General features: G+C 43.0%; 1 protein-coding gene across 1 annotated transcript in view; it reads right to left on the reverse strand.

The window, feature by feature from the left end:
• The window catches only part of APBA1 (amyloid beta precursor protein binding family A member 1), a gene marked incomplete at its 3' end in the record, with an annotated part of 190,187 nt that extends 188,635 nt beyond the window's left edge, over window positions 1-1,552 (reverse strand). The window contains exon 1 of the mRNA XM_080911624.1: window positions 1,441-1,552. The remainder of the gene's footprint in view (window positions 1-1,440) is intronic.
• Between the last annotated feature and the right edge of the window lie 16,718 nt (window positions 1,553-18,270).

Below are 18,270 nucleotides of genomic sequence, written 5' to 3' on the forward strand. Positions count from 1 at the left end.
TTATTACGCAGAGAAATTTAAGCATCTACAGACTCTGAGTGCTTTTCTCTGTCCTGGTTCCTAGACATCATTGGAGAGTCGAACATTTGCCAAATTTCCTACGAGTGAGCTGCACTGGGAAGGAGATCAGGGACTTCACTAAGACCCAGCTTATCATCATGGGTCTCAGGAGATTTCAGTTCCTAAGTGGACCTTCTAACCATTGTGAAAGCGAGGAGGGTGGCTATCGGCAGCAGAAACAAAGTATCCTATTTCCCGTGGAAAAACACCCAAGAGAATATAAAGCATCTCCGGATGCTCTTTTTTCCTCGTTTTTCCTTCCCTCTCAATCTTGCTCTTGTATTTTTAAAGCCCCCGCCCTCTTTACACACCTCCAGAGTTTATTCTAAAAGAAGCATCACCCATCCTTCGGCCACAAGGTTTCCAGTACTTAAATGTATAAGGGAGTCTGGTGCTAAAAGTTGGCAACCGGAGAGGAAGATGAGCACTAAGTACCCCTTTCTTTGGATCAGCCAAGAGATAAACAATAGAAATTGCAGAGTCAGGCAGTCAAGGAGAGGCTGTGAAGTGCCCAAGAAAGCTCCCTTCAGAACCGGGGACACCAGCTGCCTCAAAAGGTATAACCATTCTCCCGCTTTGCTGCCATGTGCCCCAAAGCAAAAGCTCACTTTTCACATCCCGGGTATTAGGACATTAGGGAAAGGGGAAGCGCGAACCCCTACACCCAGCCACCCACGAACGAAAGCAGAACAGAAACTGTTCTCGGACTTGCAGGGTCAACATAACCAATACTGTCCCACAGTGTCAGCCGGTGGCATCAAGTCGGGAAAAGCAGATCGCTGGATGTGGGGCGCAGTTTTGAGAGCGTGGATCCAATGGCACGCTACACACTCTTACACGGGATTTTACAAACCCCGGCCTTACCCTACTGCTTCCCCTCCACACTTCACACACCAAGTGCATCCTGCCCACCTCACGGTTTCCATCATCAGTCAGCCAGAGAGGAGGGATCCTAGTGGGGATTCCTGGAAATGTCATCTCCCTACACGGATCTGACACCTCCAATCCCCTCTGCTATCACACACATACACATACACACACACACACACACACACACATACACACACACACACATACACACACACACACACACACACACACACACACACACTCCTTACACGACTGTCATCAGGCCCGCTCTTCCCAAAGCCGGGTATCTCAGCGCACACCGGACGCCTGGCATCTCTCTGGTACACACCCTTCCCCCGCCTCACTGGCTCCAAGCATTGCCTCCCTAGGTGTCTCCTGCTGTCCCTTTTCATCCGCACTATTGTTCCACGCAGCACCCCTAGCTTCTGGGATCGCCCTTCCACGAGGACCCGAGCTCCGTCCGGGGCGTCGGGAGCCCGGCACTCACCCAGCCCGCCCTGGCGGTGGTACCTTGCCTGACAGCTGGGTCCGCGGGCCCGCGGGAGCAGGCGGCGCTAGTGACAGCGACCGTGCCAAGCCTGGGAATAAAGCTGCTCTCCAGCTGCTCCCGCCTCCAGCGCCACCATCTTCCCCCGCCGCCACGGGGACCGCAGCCGCCCGCGCCCCGCTCCTCCGGCTCTAGCTCGGCAGCCGCTCGGGCCCCTCCGGCCGCGGCCCCACCCCCTGCTCGCCGCCCGCTCGCCCTCGTGACGCGCGCCGGGGCCGGGAGGCTGCGACTGACGGCGGGGGGGAGTGGGGGGGGAGCGCGCGCACGCCGCGTGCAGCAGCGCCCCTGCCTCCCACGCCCACCCGCGTGCGCGCGCGGCGCGGGCCCGACGCAGCGGCGCTGGAGTCCAGCTCCGGCGCTTGTGAGCGTGCGAGGTGTCTGCAGCCGTAGCCGTGCGCGAGTCCCTCCCTCTGATGGCCGGGAGCCTAGAATGGACTACGTGGCTGCCTCCCGCGGGGACCCACGGGGACCTCCACCGTCCTCAGCCCCGGGTTCCTAACGCTCATCCCGGGATTGATCTCTGCGTGAGGGGTCTGACCACGCTTAGGGCACACTGACGCGTGGACGGCTTGCTCAGTGGCACGCAGTTTTCCCGCTTCCAGGGCCTGAAAGCAGCGGAAAAGGCTTGGAGCTTGTAGTGCGGCGCTGCGCTCCTCGGGTGGCCGCCAGAGGGCGCCCGCGTGGCCTCGAGAGGAACAAGCTGGTCGTCTGCCGCCCACTAGGGGCGCTGCCCAGCCCGCCCCACCCAGAAAGCGTCTGGAAGGCGGGGTCGCGAAATGGTCCACTTGGCTTCTCAATGCCGGTTGCTAGGAGCTTAAAAGAGCCTTCCAGACGTGCACAGGCAATTGGCCTGGTATATGACTAGGTTCTCGGGAGGGTGGGGACCCTGTGCATTAGAGACCAAGTAGCAGGTGCTGTGACTTAATGAAAAGCTGGACTGGCCCCTGGGGGCTGGGGGGAGGGGCTGGGTTCAGGCACCAGCCCCATCTGTAATAGGCGATGCGAAAGCTACATCCTTCCCCCTCTCAGAGTTCTCAATTTAAAAATTAAGGGTCATATTTTCCCGAAACCTATAATTTTCAAGTCCATCTTCTTACACATATTCTCATCTAGTGAAATGATCCAAGCCTTCCTTATCTGACCTAAGGAGAGATTAATCTATCGCTTTACAGTGTTTCCATATTAAGTACAGTGTCTCCAGAAATATCTACGGGTGTTGCCTGAGGCATCCCAGAATTCTTGTTTAACCTTTAAATTCATATGAATTTTGCATTCTACTTTATAATTAATTTCTTTGCTTTGACGAAGAAAAGTATAGCTTCTCCTGCCCCCAAATATCTTTTCATAAAACTTAAACATATGCTAGAAATATGTGCCATTGTTGCTTTTTCTTGCGACAGCCATTACCATTTTGTCAGTAAAGATACTCTCGCTGGTGAAAGCCAGATAGGGTCCTTGTCCCTCCAGAATTCATAGCACCCTGGGTACACTACACAGCAGAAAACTGTGAACTTTCCAATTGTGAAGGTGCAGCGGGATCTGATGTCCCCTGGACTACCTGAAGAAAAAGCCTTTCCAGGAGAGCAGCTAGAAGGAAGGAAAGGTGTGAGAGCCCGGTATTCAGGACTGAAGCACAGGATGCCTCAAGCAGGCAGCAGCCATAACGTTTACTTCTTCACACACACACACACACACACACACACACACACACATACACACGAGCGAGCTCGCGACCCTGAGGGTGTTGAGAGTTTAGATTAATCCAGCAAGACCAGGGTGGGAATCAGGATGCTGTTCCTGAAAAGTTCCTGAGGCAGTTGGGGTGGGGAGCGGGAAGCGGGGGTGGGGGGCGCGAATGGAGCTCAGAGTTCAGAGCAGGATAATTACTCTGTGTTAGGTCTAGTGTGTGCTTTGAGGGTTCAGTGTATCTTCTGGCTCTCAGCTCTGCTAGTCTTCACCTTTGGTTTCCTGTGCACCCCTTGGGGGGGATTTCAGAGTATGCTTCTGCAATTGTTTCTGTTTCCTTACTCGAGATGTTCTGTGGTTTGAAGAAGGAAGCAAGCGTATATCGTTAAATTTTAGGTTAAACAGGAGAATATAGATCCTCCATGAAAGGCTCATTTTGATGCCGTGGTAGATAATCTTCTTCAACCCTGACAGCTCTAGAGCTACTTTAGAGATCCTAAGGAAATTAGGAGATTGACCGGACTGAGCAGGAACACCCACCCTAAATGTGGGCAGAACTTTTTTCACAGATTGAACCTAGCCTGGATATAAAGGAGAACAGAGGTGGAGCCCAGCTTTTGGCTCATCACCTTGCTTCCTGACAAAGGGCTCATGGGGGCCAGCTACTACTGCATGCTGGCTGCCTTGCCTGCTCTTCTGGGATGGAACCTTCTTTCCTTTAGTTCCCATTGTCCAGCATCTTGTCAGCAATGTCAAGGAAAGTGAGTATACAGCAGTATCAGCTTGCTACCTTTTGGTTTGCTAGCTGTTTTTCCGATTGTTGGGGGATCTTCCAAACCGCTAGTGAAAGAAGCATTATTGCTTTAATAATACTTCACCCTCAGTCTCCTACCACTGGGCCTTGGTGCAAATTAAATGAGTAAAGTCTCTATAGTGGCTTTTATTTGTCAAATGTTTACATATGGAAATCTTCCTTCTAGGGATGGAGTCTTTCTGCCTCTCCTAGCAGGAAGCTCAAAACCATGTTTGTAGTCCATGGTCGAAAATGAATGGGTTGCTCCATTCGGCATTTATATTACAACGTCCCTCTGTGTCTACCTATAGATTCCCTGAGTCTGCTGGCCGGTTTCTACCTTATTAAAAGCACCTCAAATATTTGTATCCACCTCCTGCTATTCCCTATGTCAAAGGGCAAACTGCCAGCCATGGTACTAGGTAATAAACAATATGTAAACAACATGCCAAGTGACTTGGGCCTAAGTTAAACCTCGTCCCCTGCTGCTTGTGGACCAGAAGTCTGTGTGGACCAGCTTAAAGCCTTATATTTAAGAAACACGGGAGTGCCTCTCCATGATTCATGGATAAGGAGCCTCTCCTGTACCATTCCTGAGGTCCTCTGCTCCATCTGCATGTCCTGAGCCCACCTCTCTTGCTGTCTGAGTACTGTTTACCACTTACGAGAGAAGGTAAGGGTTCACAAGTGGTTTATTTACTTAGGCTTCTTTTTGATAGTGGAAACCTTAAGGTTACAATATTCACTAACTTCATTGAAATCCACAGGTATATATGAGCATGCCTTTTGATGTTCAGTGTGGTTCTAGGCATCCCAAACTGTGTAAGACTTCTGACAGTCCCTTGATTTTGATGTCTTCAGGTGACTAGTTTCTTTCTGTCTCAGTTTTTTGAGTTTAAATCTTTTTCTTTTAGATACTTTTTAAAAAATTGAATATTTTATGTATTCACATTTCAATGTATTCACATGTTATCTCCTTCCCCAGTTTTTCCTCCAGAACCCTCCTCTCCCATCCTCCTCCCCCTGCTTCTATGAGGGTGCTCCCACTCCCATTGAACCACTCCCACCTCACCGCCCTGGCATTCCCCTACACCGGGGAAACTGAGCCTTCACAGGACCAAGGGCTCCTCCTATTGGTGCAAGACAAGGCCATCTGCTGCTACATATGCAGCTGGAGCCAAGGGTCCCTTCATGTGTACTCTTTGATTGATGGTTTGGTCCCTGGAAGCTATGGGGAGGTGGCGTCTAGTTGGTTGATATTATTGTTCTTCCTATAGAGTTGCAAACCCCTTCAGCTCCTTCAGTCCTTTCTCTAACTCTTCCATTGGGGTCCCTGTGCTCAGTCCAATAGTTGGCAGTGAGCCTCCGATTCTGAATTTGTCAGGCTCTGGCAGAACCTCTGAGAAGGCATCCATATCAGGCTCCTGTCAGCAAACACTCCTTGGCATCAGTAATAGTGACTGGTTTTGGTGTCTGTATATGAGATGGATCCCCAGGTGGGGCAGTCTCTGGATGCTCTTTCCTTCAGTCTCTGCTCCATATTTTGTCCCTGTATTTCCTTTAGACAGGAGCCCTTCTGAGTTAAGAATTCGGAGATGAATGGGTGGTCCCATTCCCCAACCAGGAGGCCTTGCCTAACCTCTGGATATGGTCTCTCTTGGTTCTCCCTCCTCTTTGTTGGGCATTTCAGCTAATTTTATTCCTGATGGGTCCCGTGTGCCTCTTGCTTTCCTGGCATCTAGGACTTACTTGATGGTGGCTGCCCCCAGTTCCCCATCCCCCACTGCTACACACATCTGTACACATCCCTGACCTGTATATAGGACAGTCACACAAAAATCTTTTGTAATACACTTTCCCCTAACTTCAGGTTTTCTAGTATTTGGTAGTCAAGCAACTTATCTAGTTACTGTACAATACAGATTTTTTTTTCAAAGCATTTAAAATGTATAAATAAGATAAGACTATGGGCTGTGTGCATCCTAAATGTCCATAGGCTTGCCTTTTTATGCCGGTTCTCATTTGACCAGCCTTCCCTCTGGGCCGAAGTCCTGCCTCATTACAGAGCTTCGCTTCTTTGCTTCCCCAGTTCCTGAACAGGTCAGACCGACTGAGTCTCACCCACTGTGCCCATTATGAGTCCAACCATCATTCTGCACTGTAATTATGTTTATCTCACATGCTGAGAGATACCCTCGTGCTCTGTGTAGTAAACCCACCTCCAAAGAGATGTTTCCGAGAGGAGAATGTGGCCAGAAGAGGGCAGGTGTGACAAGTTTGTTTTATGCACATACACAAACTAATTCTCAAGGGTGATAGTCTTAACTAACCTCACCCTATCAACTCCAAGTCTAGGGAAGAAAGAACTCATGTTGGCTCACAATTTGAGGTGACATAGTCTTGTCCTTGCAGGGAAGACATGGCAGTGTAAGTGTGAGGCAGCCATTCACATGTTCTTCAGTCAGCGAGCACAGAGAGGTGAATGCTGCTATTCTGGTTGATTTCTTCCCTTACTCCCTTTTATTCAGTCCGGGCCCTCGGTCCACAATACAACCTACTTCAGGATGGATTTATCCTCCTTAGTTGATTGTCTTCACAGGCACACTCAAAAAGTGTGCCTCACAAATGCCCTAGACTTGTCTTAATCTTATCAAGTTGGCAGTGTAAGCTAACTGTCATATGGCCACAAGTGAACTGGAACACAAACCAAAGTAGATACAGTGATCTGAGTGATATTATATAGACGATAAAGACACAGAGCTGGGTGTAGTGGTGCATACTTCATCCCAGCTTTCAGGAAACTGAGTCAGGAGGAGCTTGAGTTCATACACAGCACCTTCCTTTCTTATAAGGCAAAACAAAACAAGAACAAAACCCCCACCAAATTCACAGATTATATTTAGAACAACATAAAGATTCTGTCCACAGTTTAACAACAGCAACAAAACTGATGATAAAGTTGAGCAGAGCAGCATGCTCCATGGCTGGCCCTGCAGGATCTCGAGTTCTACCCAGGCTGAGCTACAGGGTAGGCTGGAAGCAGGCCTGGAAGACACAGTGGGACGCTGTCTCTCGAAACATGAAACAGAGTGGAAGAAACAAATCATAGTAAAACCAAAACATTTTGGCTCGGTGATCACAGCATTTAACAAATATATTGAATAAAATACATCAAAACGTTAGTAGGGTAAGAATTCACCAAAGGGGCCGTTTTCCTTTTTATCTCTGGAAGGACAGACAGAGAAGTGAAGGACTTCAGTCAGCCTACCTGCTTCCCTGGCTGGAGTGTGGCATTTAAAATATTCTAAAACAATAAGTATATGACCTTAACTCAGAAAAAAACAACCTGGATTATTTGAAAATTCGAGTGTAAAAGTAAGGTCATAAAAATGATTCTTGGGGCTCTTCATATTCTAAGGTGTTTGCTCAATTTAATGATCCTCTAAGATTTATTGTAAATGCCACACACTTAAAGAAATCATTTTCATGAAACTCGGCTGACAGCAATGAGAATAGTCTACAGAGAGGCTTGTGTCCTTTCCTTTGGCTTTCAGACTGTTGAAACAATAGTCCCCAAGAAGCTGAGATCCCCTTCTTGGGGACTACTGTTTGGAGCCAGCCAACAGGGAAGACTTGTCCCTTGTAAAGAGATTTGACATGGTGCTAGCAACCAGCATGCTGGAGGCACGGGAGCCATGATAATGATGGCTCAAAGTCAGACCTTGATCTCTGCCTAAGCTCCCTAAACCCAAAACTCAGGCCAGGATTCAGGATGGGAGTTTGTTCCTCTTTGTCAGTCTTCCCACTGGAGCGATGTGGAAGAAGGCTAGCCCCTCTAGTTTTCACACATATAAAACCAATCAGAATAGCATTGTTTTTCACTAGCATACTATTTTATCTGAGCATTTGTTTGCAGCTCCAGTTGGCTTACAGGTTGCTGGAGACATAAGTCTACAAAAAGTTACCAGATTGGTTGCTCATTCTGCTTCATACTTTGCTTAAACTCTTAGTTCTTTTGAACATTATTTCAGTAATAAAGTGTCTGGATATTATGTCCATCTTGTTGGAGTAACATAAAATATTGATATATTTAATATAACTTACAAACAACTTTGCTCGAAGATAATATGGCTTTGTGTTTGCTATAAAACATGACAGTACAGTCAGGGGCACATTTCTCCAAAATAGGGAGCTCAGAAATTAGTGCTTGGTGAATCTGTGTTTTTGTCAGTCCATGCTTGCTTCAGATGTGGATCTGTCACCTCATAAGGCACTAAAGAGACCAGGGAAAAAGAAGCAGGTCTTAAAGCACAATCATGAGAGGCTGAGTTCACATCCATAGCATCTCCGTAATGTACAACCTCGGGTGTCTAATCTCAGTGCTGTGAAGGAAGAGACAGGAGGATCCCTTGAACTCATCGGCTCGCTGGCCTAGCCCAATAGATGACCTCAGGAGCCACTGCGAGAGCTCGTAAAAAAAAAAAAAAAAAAAAAAGGTGGGAAACGGTAAGAGACACACACCTGCACACATCCAGGGGAGCATGTGTGCAAAAGCAAACAAGACAACAAACGGTACTAAATGCCAGTGCCATAAAGAACACATCCAGGATGAAAATATAAAAACTCTGAGGATTTCATTAGCCATCTTTTTTTTCCTCCTTTAATAGTTTGTAGAGAAACAAAGGAAAATAATAGGTTACCACTGATCATTTCTGACATAATAACTCATTGGTGCTGTTTCTGGGCAACACCAAGATACCAAAGCATGATCTAAAAATCACTGCTCTAGTCCCATTGTGTGTGTGTGTGTGTGTGTGTGTGTGTGTGTGTGTGACATTTTGTCTCAAGTGGCATGGTGTCACCTCTCAAAAATAGTTCCTAATTCCTGAAGGTAGTAGTAAGCTCAATGTTGGTAACACCCCTTGCTGGTTCCTCTTCCAAACATCTGGCAGGCTATAGGACATCATCCCATATTGTGGCCAATGGACACATTAACTGTCTTTCTAATTATTCCATTAGGTCCTTTAGAGTCATCTAATGATGTTGGTTTTAGTTTGTTTTAATGTTTATTTTTACTAAGTCTAGTGGTTTCTTGGAAGGGAGGTGGTGTAGGGTGCTGGTATCCATTGACTTACATTTACCAACAAACACCATAACTGGCCATATCTCCTATGAGCAGCTTTTATCCTAGCCAGTGTATATTGGTAAAATTGCCTATGTCAGGTTTACCTGACTTTCTTTTGTATATTCTCTCTATTTATATTTCAAATGTTATCGCCCCCCCACCCCAATTCCTATCCTGCCGAAACCTTCCACTTGTTTCTGTGAAGGTACTCCCTTTCCTAATCACCTTTTCCACCTCACTGCCTTGGCACTCTCCTACACTGGGAAAATGTGCCTTTACTGAACCAAAGGCCTCTTCTACATTGACGCCAGACAATGCTATCCTCTGCTACATATGCAACTGGAGCCATGGGTCTCTCCATGTGTGCTCAATGGTTTGTGTTTTAGTCCATGGGAATTGTGGAAGGTTTGGTTGGTTGATAATGTTGTTCTTTCCATGAGGTTGCAAACCCTTTCAGCTCCTTCAGTCCTTTCTCTAGCTCTTTCATTGGGGTCCCCGTGTTCAGTCCAATGGTTAGGTGCAAGCATCCTCAGCTGTATCTGTATGGCTCTGGCAGAGCCTCAGAGGAGGCATCCATGTCTGTCTCCTGCCAGTAAGCACTTCTTGGCATCAGCAATAGTGGTTGGGTTTGGTGGCTTCATATGGGGTGGATCCCCAGGTGAGGCAGTCTCTGATTGATCTTTTCTTCAATCCCTGCTTCTCTTTTTGACCTTGAATTTCCTCCCTCAAGTGTTTTGTTCTCCTTTCTAAGAAGGACTGAGGCATCCACATTCTGGCCCTTCTTTTGAGCTTTCATAAGTTTTGTGAATTGTTTCTTGGGTATTCAGAGCGTTGGAGGGCTAATATTTGCTTATCAGTAAGTTTGTACCATGTGTGTTCTTTTGTGACTGGGTTACCTCACTCAGGATGATAGTTTCTAGTTCTATCCATTTGCCTGGGAATTTCATAAAGTCATTGTTTCTAATAGCTGAGTAGTACTCCATTGTGTAAGTGTACCACAATTTCTGTATCCATTCCTCTGTTGAAGGACTTTCTAGCTTCTGGCTATTATAAACAAGGCTGCTATGAACATGGTAGAACATGTTTCCTTGTTATATGTTGGAACATCTTTTGGGTATATGCCCAGGAGTGGTACAGCTGGGTCTTCAGGTAGTACTATGTCCAATTTTCTCAGGACCCTCCAGACTGATTTTTAGAGTGGTTGTAGCAGCTTGCAATCCCACCAACAATGGAGGAGTGTTCCTCTTTCTCCACATCCTCGCCAGCATCTGTTGTCACCTGAGTTTTTGATCTTAGCCATTCTGACTGGTGTAAGGTGGAATCTCAGGGTTGTTTTGATTTGCATTTCCCTGGTGACTAGGGAGGTTGAGTGTTGGGTATTAGGTTGATGCCTATATGCAGGTGAGGGCTGGCACTAGTTAGGTCAAGGCAATATGTGATTGAATGGTAGAAAGCGGAGTGGGGACAAAGTTTTTGTAAGGCAGGAGAGAGAAAGAAGGAGAACGAATCAAGATGTAAATGTAATTTGTTTGTTTTGCTAAATGCAGATATTTATGGCAATAAATTAACTCTATTTTACAGAAATCAAGTGTCTAGTAATGTGACTGACTGTAGTTAATTTTATTTTTTGAGGAGAATTATTAAAAATATTTTTAAAAGGAAGCATGGTTACTTAGATTTCACTATTCCCAGTTAACCAGAAGGTATGAGGGCTTCTCCCAGGTAGGGATTGCATTTGGAACCCTGTGAGTAGATACATGTGCCTGCTTCAGGAGAGACATAAATATCACCTTCTGAAAGGCTAAAACCTCTTGAAAAGAAAGAACCTGGCAACTCTACTATTTCTTGAAAAACAGAAAACTGACTTTGAAAAAAGCACATTAGTCACCATAACTGTTAGCGCACATACATACACACAGCACACTCACACATATACATATACTCAATATCACAAAACACATATACCACACATACATACAACATACATATGTACATAATACATATACATGCACAAATAAAACAGTACACACAACACACTCGTGCACATATTCACACATACACACATACTCACAACACACCTATAGACACATAATCATACAACGCTTACATACATACAGTTTCAATTTTTATTCCTCTAAATTTATCCACCTGCTACCTCAAACTCATATCTCCTTATTAAATCTGCCAGTGGAGATGCTTCTAGGTTAGATCTGCTTTGCCATGGATTGAGTTCCCAAAACACATTTTTATCTCAGCCCCCTGGCAGCTGAGCACTGCAAATCAAATGGGCAGGAGGTGCAGGAGCCAAGACAGAGCCGAGAAACCTTTCAGGTGCTGGCTGGTGTTCAGCCTCTCATAACGAAGTCTGATAGGTTAAAGAATCACAAGTCATGGGATCAGGGAAGCATCTTTCTACCCGTCCTTGCCATGTGAAAATAATTCTCAGCCTCATGGTGCTGTGGACCGATTGACTCAATAGAATTGAAATGAGTCTCACTGAGTTGTGCAGCACAAAACCTGTGCAGTAGTGAAGCTTTTCTGACAGGTATATGTGTGTTGTGACATTGTGTATGTGTGTGTATGAGTGTGTTGTGTGTGTGTGTGTGTGTGTGGTCTATAGTATTGTGTTGTTAGCATGTTTCTGAAGGAGCAACAAGTATGTATTTTATCTTTATTTTATTTTTTTCAAAGAACAAAAAGTAATCCCTTGTGGTTCTTATGTTGTTTTGAAACTGTATTTGAGACACTTTCTTCTATGGATGCTTTGGGGTCAATGTTGACTCTTCCTACAATAGTAAATCGATTTTTTCCCCCAGATCCTTCCATGAATCCTTGGTTCCAGGGAAGAATAGTAGTTATGTACAAGAAAAGCTTTTCAAATAATATGGAACTTCTAGGGGTCAACTGAATTGTCTAGGTGTGGGTCTTAAGTTTGTAGGGCTTTTATGATATTTTCTTTGTAAAAATGGAAATAGATAAGGAGAGTTTCCCAATTTAATAGTGTCTTCTGCAAGAATGATTGAGAACTCCACAAGGCTATATTGTGTGTTTTGTGGTTGTAATGAGGAACGTGTTTTGTAATGAGGAATATAGTACATTGTATAATCAAACATTTCATTTGACTTACATTTTTTTTTTTTTTGCTTCTAATTTAAAGAGGAATAAAGGCAGTTTTGTGGCTCATCCTGATCCACATTGTGTGTCAGCCAAGTTAGATCCCTGGAAGTCACACTGCAAGGAGAGAAAGGAGCCTGACAGTCCTGTTATCCCTACATGTGTGACATTGCATGTGTCACCTTCCCACCACTAAGAAGAGATTTGAAACATTTTAAAGGTGTTGTGGATCCTGTTCATTAATTGACCGGTGAGACAGATGTACACCGTATGTATAAATATGGCATTTCAATGTAGTAAGAGCAGTTGGGTATTGCTGAATATGTGGTAACAGGCAGCTAATCAGCCAGGTGAGAAAAGGCGAGGTGGATCTGTCTTAATCCTCACAACAAAATAAGGCCAAGGAGTTTCAAAGAGAAAGACATAAGCCAAACACGGTGACTTAAGTGAGTAATCCAAGTAAGAGGACAGTGAGGCTGAGGCCAGGTAAGGTAATGACAACGCCCTGTTTCAAAATCAAGCAGCACAAAGGTACCAAAAGCAAACTGTTTTTTTTTTTTTTTTTTTTTTTTTTTTTTTTTTTTTTTTTTTTTTGCCAAAAGGGTGATTATTACTTATGATCTTGAAATGGGAAAAGCTGTTCTTCACATGACACAAATCCAGATTTTAAAAATATTCTAACTAATATTAAAGGATTTTTAAAATCAAAATAAAAACAAAAAGTCAAAAGAAGACCTTAGAAAATGATGTATATTCAGCATAGTGTATGTGTGTGTGTGTGTGTAATTCTTTCCATAAAAAGACCAGCCAGCAAGAAAAGAGAAGCACACAGAAGTGTATAAACCAGAGGACCATGGCCAGGTCCTAGAAGAAAGACAATCAACCTGAAGGTGCTTGTTCAACCTTTTCAGTAACAAAATACAAACAACAACAGACTCAAGAATCAACAACAACAAAAAGTGCAGCATTGTGAGTTTTAAATTGGTCCAAACAAGATGAAACTTGATAATACCCCACAGAGCTGAAGATATAAGGGGCCAGGAGTAGTTGGCACAGCACATAGGTCCCCTTAAGAACCAGATCCCAGCCAGGAGTGTGCAAAGGCAGGTAGGAGCAGTGTGCACAATGTAAATTTCAAACATTTTACATGTGTTACTCAAGCACTTGGGGCACAAGCATTCCATGTACTATTGCTCAGCAATGAGGAACTGACGGCACAAGTGACAGACACTAATATATAAAACAGGAGAACCATAAGTGATTAACACTGCTGTATTCTTACAACGAAAACTGATGACAACATACGGGTCATTGAAAACTCAAGTTAAAGTCCAAGTGTGTAAGTTAATAATATTATTATTAATGTGTATGTGTGTATGTATATAATGTATAATGTGTATGTATGTGTGTGTATATAATGTATATGTTTATGTGTATATATAAAATGTGTATGTATGTGTATGTATAATTTGTATTTGTGTATGTGTAAGGTGTATGTATATGTATAATGTGTATGTGTGTGTATGTATATACTTCTGTTTGTACAGGTGTTCATGCACATGTGCATACAAGTGGAGAACAAAGAACACATTTTGGTATAGTTCCTCAAACACAGATTTATTTATGGGAAATGTGTTTTCTCACTGGCATGAAACTTGCCAAATAGGCTAGGGTGGGTGGCCAGTGAGTCCCAACGGGTCTGCCTATCTCAACCTTATCAGCACTGGGGTTAAAAGTGTGTGTCTACACATGTAGACTCATTGCATGGACTCTAAGTGGTCAAACTCAGTGGTCCCCATACATGGCAAAGAAGCCCCTTACCCACTGAGCTACTTCCCCACTCTTTAATTGTTTTTTTTTTAAAATGTCATGCATGCAAAAAAAAATGGAGTCATATACACAGCCAACATGGTAGCAGTCACTTTCCCCATTATATAGTTATAACACTTGAAACTTTCATAGTAAGTATTGATTATTCTTACATGGAAACAGTCATTGAAAAAGAAAACAAAACTTAAAAGATTACCACTAGAAATTGTATGAATCATGGTTTTATTTAAAGATTGCTTTTCTTCCCCCAACTGAAGTTTGGATTTTCCTTCTTACAGTTTGGTAATATTCCACTGTGTAATAAGTACATTTTCAATAGCCACTCATCAGTTGGCAGGCACTCAGGCTGCTTCCATTCCCGCGCCATTGTGACTAGAGCGGCAATGAGCAGATGAGAAAGCATCTCCGAAGTACCATGTAGGACCCTTTCTGCACAGGACCCCGGTAGCACAGGCACTAAGACCGAAGATGGACAAGAGACCTCATGAAACTAAAAAGCTCGGGTACATCAAAGGATCTACGCCTAACAGTGCTGTGGCTGGATCATACTGAAGCTCTTTCTCCAGCTTTTCTGGGAAGCTTCACGGAGATTTTTATAGCGGCTGCAGTTTGCAGGCCCACCAACAGTGAAGAAATGTTCTTTCCCCGCATCCTTGCCAGCATTTGTTGTCTTTTAAAAAAATTCTTAGTCATCTCGACTGGAGTAATACGAAGTCTAAAGCACTTTGGATGTGTCATTTTCTGATGTGCCCGTGGAGGTTAGACATTTTTAAACTGCGTTTGTTCTTCTTTGTGTATCCTAAAGGAGAGCTGGTAGAAAGTTTATCCCATTCTGTAGGCGGCCCTTTCCCCCAGTGCCCTAGCCTTTTAGTTTTATGAGGTCTCTTCTGTCCATCCTTGGTCTTAGTGCCTGTGCTGCTGCGGCCTGGGCAGAAGGTTCTCCCCTGTGCCTATTATATGAAGCATATCTGTGTTCTGTTATGTCAGATTCAGGCTTTCAGATCTTACACTGAGATCTTCCATCCACAGAGTCATTTTGTATGGATAAGAGGTTAAGTTTCATTCTCCTACATGTAGCCATTAGGTTGGACCAGCATAATTTATATGAGTTCATATGAATTATATACAAATATATAATATATACACATAGTGTATATGTGCATATTAATATATATTATAGCTTGGTAGTATAATTTGAAATTGGGGGTGGGAACACCTTTGGCAGTGTTTTTATTCTTCAAGATTGTCTTGATTGTTCCAGTTCTTTTGCATTTACATATGAATTTTGAGACTATGTTTTTTGATTTCTGTTGAGAATTATGTTGGAATTTTGATGGAGATTGCATGGAGTCTGTGGGTCACTTTTGATGGGATAGTTGTTTTCACAATATTAATCCTATCAATTTATGAGCACAGGGGTCTTTCCATATTCTGGTATCTTCTTCGATTTCTTTCTTCAGTGTATTAAAAATTTCAGTGTATAAGTTTTTTATTTCCTCAGTTTGATTTATTTCAAGATATGCAATTGAGTCCATGTGAACATGGTCTTTTTCCCCGATTTCTTTCTCAGTATGTTTGTTGGCGGTGTAGGAAGGCAACTGAAGTTTGTGTATTTTGTATCCTGTTACTTGGCTGAACATATTTGTCACTTGCAGCTATTTACTGGTTGTGTCTTTGGAGTCTTTTAAGTGTAAAATCATATTACCTGGATATACTTTGACTTTTTACTTTCCTGTTGTGTCTCCTTTAGCTGATTCTACTATTAAATGTCACATTTTGTGGATTTTTGATGTTTTTGAAGACTACTTATGTAAAGTGTATCTCAACTGCTAAACCTCAAGTATTCTTAGTCATTTCTGAGTGGAATAGGCACAATGTTTGTCTAAGAGTAACACTATTAATTTTAATTTTTGTATCAATATAGGAAGGTTAATATCAATGAAACAGTAAATCTGTATCAATATGTACATTTTGTATCAATGTAAAAAATGAAAACTTTAATTTTGTATCAACCATAAAGATTTCTACCAATGTAAGATTCTGGCTATATGTTTTGCTTAAGAATAAATTTAGTAATCTATCCCATATAATGGACTTGTATACTACCTATATGTTGAGATATGTCCCTGTCATTCCTAGACTCTCCAGAACTTTTATCATGAAGAGATGTTGGATTTTGTTAAGGCCTTTCTCCCATCTAGTAAGATGATCATGTGGTTCATATCCTTGAGTTTGTGTGGTGGATTACATTTATTGATCTATACATGCTACACCATCCTTGTATCTTTGAAATGAAACTGACTTGATCATGATATGCTGTATTTTGGATTTGTTCTCAAATTTTATTGAGAATTTTTATGTCTATTTTTATTGAGGAAATTGGTTTATAAGTGTTTTGTTGCATTAATATTTTATTGATTTTTTTCAGTATTTTATTGCTGGTTTTAGTACTGGGGGTATTATTGGTTTCATTATAAGGGGTTTGGAAATATTCTTTCCTTTTCTATTTTACAGAGTAATTTGAAGAGTGTTGCTGTTAGTTCTTAAAGGCCTCATAGAACCTTGTGATACATCCATCAGACCCTGGGGTTTTATTGGCTATGATTGCGTTATTCATGGGATAGGTACATAATCTTAGGCGTAACTATGACTTGGTGATTGTTTTTATTTGGAAATTAAGTATGATTGTGTTGACAAGCAGTGGACACATGATGGCTAATCTTGTCCATCAACTTAACTATATTGGATTTAACTAAAATCCAAGTATATGGGCACACCTGTTAGGAACTTTCCTTTCTTGGAATATTTGATGTAGAAGACCTACCCTAAATCTGGGTCATTTGAGATCAGAGCTTAGAATATATCTTTCAGGCCTTCTACTTTTAGAAGTTTCTGTCAAAAAACAAAAAGACAAAATCGTATTATTCTGATGGGCTTACCTTTATAAGTGACTTATCTTTCTCTCTTGAAGCTTTCAATATCCTTTCCTTGTTCTGCATTTTTAATGTTTTAGGTGTTCTGCTTGCCTCTGGTATTTGGATCCCTTCTTGTTCTCTAGGTTTGAGAAATGTTCTTGTACAATTTCATTGAAAACTATTACATATTTTCACGGTGCCCCACAGCTCTCATATTTTATACATAATTTTACATTTCTCATTGACTTTTGCTTTGTTCTCCGGCCCTGACCCTGCTTTTCCCAGTGTGGTTCATTCTGCTTGTGAGGCTTTTCGCTGAGGTTTTAAATTTGGTTATTTAGTCGAGCCTTTCAGTCTGGCTTTTCTTCAGCATTTCTCTTGATTTCATTCTTTCAAACTGATGTTTTATATCCTCTCGTGAATGTCTCCCTCATCACTGTTCCCACACCCTCCCTGCAACTTCATTCTACTCTGTTCTGTACATTTTCAGGTGTCAAACTGTGGCAATTAATTTTAGCAACTTCTGTGTCTTGTTATATTGGAAGCATGAAGATTGTTTATGTGTTCGTGGGTAAGAGATAGCCTTGGGTTTCAGGTGAAAACCAGACTTTGGCATTTTACCTCTGAACTAACGCAGACTTCTGGGATATCTGAACTGGAACTGGATGCATCTGGCATTGTGGAATAAGACCAGAGCTGGAAGGTTGGGACCTAAATGTGCTGTGACCAGGTGTGAGCTTAAAGGCAAGGTGGAACTGCAATGTTTGATACTGATTTTTGACTTGGCAGGATGTACAATGATGTAGACAGTAAGACTTTGAGCATGCCCATGAGGAATTATCTAGATTAGGTTAACTGATGTTGGAAGACCACTGTGGACTCAATGGGCTGGGGTTCTGGACTGAACAGAGAGGGAGGATGAGCTGGATACTAGCATTCCTTACTGTGGTTCATGACTACATATTCAATGAGGATAGTTATCTCAAGCTTCTGCCACCATGCTCTCCCCACCATGATGGACTGGATCCTGTCACCCTGAGACTAAACATACCCTTCCTTCGTTACCTTGGCTCTTGTTGGGCATTTTCTCGAAACAGTGAGAAGAGTAATTAACACAGATAGATAAGAGCGTAAAGCATTTGTCTTTCTGTGTCTTCCTTATTCCACTCGGAGTTCTTTGGGCTTATTCTCATTGTTTTGAACAAAGGATTTCTGTCTCTGTTTTAAAGGCTGAACAGTATTTAGTTGTGTGCACATATCATCCTTTCCCCTCCCACCCATGCATTTACGACATTAGGTTGCTTCTGTCACTTGGATATTGTCGATCATG

The sequence above is a fragment of the Micromys minutus genome (genome assembly GCF_963924665.1).
Source record: "Micromys minutus genome assembly, chromosome: 2".
NCBI lineage: Eukaryota > Metazoa > Chordata > Mammalia > Rodentia > Muridae > Micromys > Micromys minutus.